Here is a 5,554-nt window from a genome sequence, read left to right as displayed (position 1 = left end):
AAAAAAAAAAAAAAAAAAAAAATTAGCCAGGCGCAGTAGCACACCTATAGTCCCAGTTACTCTGGAGGCTGACATGACATGGGAGGATCCATTGAGCCCCAGGAGCATGAGGCAGCAGTGAGCCATGATCACACCACTACACTGCAGCCTAAGTGAAGTGACAGGACAAGACCCAAAAGAGGAAGGAAAGGGAAGGGAAGGGAAGGGAAGGGAAGGGAAGGGAAAGGAAGAAAAGGAAGGAAATAAAAGAAGGAGAAGGAGAGGGAGAGGGAGAGCGAGAAGGAGAAGCAAGCATGATATCTGGGCAAAAATCAGCCACAAGGCTTGGGTGGTGGGTAGACAGAAGCAATAATTAAACCCATTAGATCCTGGAGCAGGAATTAAACCAATCAGAATCTATCACACTCGGCAACAGAGGAGGCTGTGTGGCTCAACAGTAAGAACGTATCACGGGGCGTCAATAACAGAAGTCAGAAGCAGAGGGTACCTGAGTACATGAGCTCTTAATGACAGCAAGGAAGAGAACCTCATAGGACATAAGATGTCAACGCTGTGTAAACATTTCCTCATGGCCAACTCAAGCCAGGAATAGATGGCTAGGTGCCTGTGGACAGATGCATGGAACAGCCATAGGAGCAATAAGGTATCCACAGGCAAGAGCAAAAACAGCATAAAATTAGTAGCTGAAACAAAGATGGCAGAGATGCAGGCAGTATGCAAATTATATGAAGGTCAACACTCTCCCTTCTCCAAAGACGCAGCACAATTGAGACATGCCATGGGCTTTGCCATGTGGCACACAGGGGGCTTGGGTAAATCATTAAAGTGACTTGCTTAGTATTCATCAGCTAAAAGGCAAAGCATTGAAGGTATTTCTTACTGACATTAACAAAAATGCTCCATAAACTTCATTATGTGAATATATCTTAATTTATTTAATCATTTCTCTATTTCTAGACACTTTGATTATTATAGTTTTCTGAATTCTGTAAGTAGTATGAGAAATTATTTCATGCCGAAAGATTTTTCTATGTATAATATCATTTTAGACTAGTTTCTGAGATTACTAGTTTATCAATTATTTAGAAATAATTATTATTTTGATTATCAAACAATATAGTTTTAGATCACAATTGACTTGGTAAAATCCTTTGAGATAGGACTTATTTTATAAATATGAAAACTGAGGCTCAAAAATAGAAACATGCCTAAGATCACAAGGCTAGTGAAGTATATCCATTGGATTGCAAAGCCCACACTCTTAACCACCATACTATGCTGAAAAGCTATGCTAAAAACACTATTCTGAAAGCTCTTGATACCAATAAACACACTTAGTTTGAAAAGCAAAATAACGGAAATGTTATACTGCTGACTGTAGAATCACCAGTTGGAAAGTGGGTATGAATTATCTCCCTAGGGACTTCAAGATTCTATGGAATTGGGGAAGTTTGTCTAACTACTTAAGTAGAATTACCACCACTCATTGATTTGCCATGGACAGCTACCACAAGAAAGCCCAATTCTACCTTTGAATCACAGTTTAATTGTGGTAATTTATAGATATATTAGAAAAATACTTGAAATAAGAAGATTTGTAGTAATTGTCTCATGGTTCGGCAATTTAATAACATAACGTCATTCTAAAAGTAACATTTAAAAAATAGGTCATTATTACTTCCAAAATATTTACTAAAGAATTTCAAAGTAAAAAAAAAAAGTTAGAGAGGAAATTACTCTATCCTCAAAAATGTGAAGATATTCATGAGTTAATGTAAAAATAGTCAGCTAAATTCCTACTGAGAACCACCCAACAATTATAAAATTGAGACCAACACGGTGTGGGTATCAGTAAACCTTCAACGTATTGACTATATTTTAAAAATAAACTCAGTTCTTATTTTTTATAGACTAACCTCACTCAGAATTAGCATGTCTAAGTATTTTGTTCACTAAGGTGGTACATCTGATTTAGGGGGAAATCCATAATAAAAGAAACCTAGGTTAGAAATATTTAGCTGCTCCAAAAGTTAGCTGTTTGGTCATGGGTAAATCACTTGACTCCTTTAATCCTCAGCATTTTTATCTCTAAAATAATGAGTTGATTATGTAAAATAATAATAAGTGCATTCAGGACTTATTATGCGCCCCTATGTCTCTAGCATTATATCTTTGATGTTGTTTAATCCATATAGCTGAGTGAAGTAGGTATGAAGTGCTGTATTAACCGAATAGACTAAGCTAGGAGGGAGGGAAGATGGAAGGAAGAAAGGAAGGAAGGAAGGAAGGAAGGAAGGAAGGAAGGAAGGAAATGAAATCTCAGTGCCTCAATAAAATAACGTTTATTTCATGCTTACATAAAGTTACATGCAGGTTGAGCTACCTTCTTTCATGCAGTAGCAACCCCAGCTGGACTCTGCAGTTTCTAAGTCACTACACAGGGCAATTGCATGAGCTGGAGGCTTGTGCAGGATGCTTGTAAAAACCAGAACCAGCAGTGGAGGGATTCACTTCACTTCCACCAACACTTCCTGGGTGGAGCTCAGTCATGTATCTTCTGAAACTTAATGGTAAGGGAAGCTAAGAAATATAGTCACCCTAATGTCTAACACCATAAATGGTGAACACAGTTCACTGTCTCTGCCATAGTTATTTGACCCAATCTATATATAAAAAACTGGGGCTTAGATATACTAAATATTTTGCGTAGGGTCATACAGTTAATAAGTGATGATTATGAGACACATTGGATCAAAAGAACCAGGGTTAACTAACCTCTTAATTATGCAAACCTCTAAGTCTCCTTCCATTTTCAGTATTGTCACCACCATGACTGCACCCAGAAAACAGAGTAATTGATAGCACAAATTCTTTTGATTTGTTTTTCTTTTTTCAGTTCTTTGCTACAATGTATAATCTGTTTCCATGTAGCCACACAGAGGAACACATGGCAGAAATTTTTAGCACAGAATTTTGTAACCAGTTCTTTCTATTTATCAAAACTCAGTCTGATAGTGAAGACTTATATCAAGTCCATCCCAAGTAACTAGTAAACAGATGTATCTTAAAATAACCTTAATCCTCTCACATTGGAATACTGTAATTTATTATAAGTAATGGTCGCGGAGAGTAGTGTTTTTTCAATGATTGAAGGCATCAGTTGAGTTTTAATTTTAAAATAATTTTAATGAATACAAATTAATTTTGCCCAACATTAAAATATATAAAATACAGGATAGGGATCAAATTATTCTTATTCCTGCAGGGTTATAGTAGGACCTTAGTGATAAAATGAAAATGCTTTACTAGGAGAGAGGACTTATAATTAATAAATGATTTCTGTTCATTCAGGGTGATATTTTTCTTGATGAAATGCAATCTATTTCTCCTGTAGAAATATGTATAATTTACTACTTGATGAGATACCTTCTATTTCTCCTGTACAAAGCATACCCTTTGTGAAAGAATGATTGCAATGCCTGGCAGCAGAGAGCCTCAGAGGTGCAGGGTCTGAGATCCAAAGAGATGTGAGTAATGAAGAAGCTCTGACCAATGACCCACATTAGCAATACCAAGTGACCTGAAGAGATGGTTATTCCCAAGATATGAGGAGGATGTAATTTATGGCATGATTTATACTTATGCCTTTCATCAGCTTGCTGCAATGGTGTCAAGATATTTCCTATCCATTATAACAGGTTATAAAATACCAATCCAATGTTGTAGAGCTTCAGCCTGTTTTACCTTCAGAAAGACTGTTGATCATCATTTCTTCTTTTTTTAATCCCTATGCTTAAATCTCTAGATCTGAGGTCTGAAATCCTAGAGACTGTAAATATTACTACCTTCCCTTTTCCTATTAAACCATTCTAAATTTGCCTGACATATAAAGGCTAAGCTAAAAGGAAAACATGTACTCATGAAAGATTTGGTTTTTCCTGATTATCATCTCTGTTTACCATTTCTGTTGGCATATGCAGGTAAAATTGAATGACAAACATTGTTTTACTCTGCCTCTTGTTTATGTTAAAGTAATGACATTGCAGAGCATTATGCATAATATATAAAGCAGTTTCACTTGAAAACAAATGTTATCTATATTCTACTTCCTTAAAACCAACACAAATATGTGACAGGTTTTAATTTTATCTCAAAATGTTTATGCAAAGTTTAAGAAACAGCATCTCTGTATATTTAAATTTTTTAAAATATTATTTTCAAACTGGTTCTTCTTAAACTGTAGTCTAGAAAGAGTCCTGAACCACATCTGAATCTTAAAAAAACTTTGCACCCATTGCTAACGTTAAAGGAAGGAGAGGGAAATCTATTTCGCATTTTGGAAACCACAAATTGCAGCATCAGTCAGTATATTGGGAAAAAAGACTAAATATTGGAGAGTTATTTCCTAGCAAATACCATTGTCCCTTATATTCAAAATTGAAGTTAGAAAATGATGTTTTGTCTACACCACTGCACAATTTGATCATGTAACTGCTCAGGGAGTTATTAAAGTTTCTTCCAAAGGTTTTAAATAAAAAGGTCAATAAGTATTGATTGTGTCACCAATTATGTGTCACTTGGCAAAAGGCACTAGAATTGTTTTCTTTCCTGACCTTTAAGGTACAAAAATCTACAGTATTTGACACACCTTATAATTTGTTGGTTAGAGTCACCAGTTAGGATAGGACTCTCATTAATGGTTTGTGACTATGCTTCTTCTAGCAGAAGAAATTCTCATTGTTGGAAACAGCTAGCCAATCAGCATCATAGGAGTCTTTTCAGCCCCCAAATTTTTGATAAATCTGCTAACAATAATAACCAATAAATCAGTTAATAACGGTGGAAATTTAATGGAGTCCTTCTAAGGGCATGATTCTTAATCTGGACTGTACGTTAGAGAACCAAAGTAACACAAAAACAAAACTGATACCTGGGTCCAATCTCTCAGACAATTTGCAGCCTTTAGAAATACAGCCTGTGTATCCGTATCTTTCAGAAACTGTCCCAGGTTTTCTACTGTGGAGCAAGGATAGAGAATTATTGTCTCAAAAATGTGAGTAGAGACATTGAATTAAAAAATCCTTAAGAGTTGTAGAAAAGTCTACTTTTGAAAATTTTTACATTCCTACCTGTAACCCTGGCTCACATTTTGTATAACAAGCTGACAGTTCACCCACAGCCCCAGAGGCTCCCAATAGAATAGGCCAAAGGGAGGAAGAAATGATACATTAAGCATTAAAAAACAACTGCTAAGGGGATGAAGAGCTTTCTTTCCTCCTCCTCATTCTCTTCATCTCCCAACCAGACCAGTATCCTCCAATAAGAGTTGGTTTTGTACTCAATACCAAATGGGGCAGGGTGGGAATGTGAGAGACAAGGTCTGATATAAACTCTGTATGCCCCCAACAAACACAACCACAAAACCATCAGTTTTATTTGTTACATTTCACTTTTCATGTAGACGTGGACACACTTTTCTATTAAATTAATCTCTACTCCATCAAAATCCCCTTGGTTCTTGAAGAATCCTTTATTAGTCTGTTTTTCCCCTGCT

The sequence above is a fragment of the Rhinopithecus bieti genome, unplaced genomic scaffold, assembly GCF_001698545.2.
Source record: "Rhinopithecus bieti isolate Rb0 unplaced genomic scaffold, ASM169854v2 scaffold_10706, whole genome shotgun sequence".
NCBI lineage: Eukaryota > Metazoa > Chordata > Mammalia > Primates > Cercopithecidae > Rhinopithecus > Rhinopithecus bieti.
The sequence above is the reverse complement of the archived record's forward strand: the minus strand, read 5'-3'. Positions refer to the sequence as shown.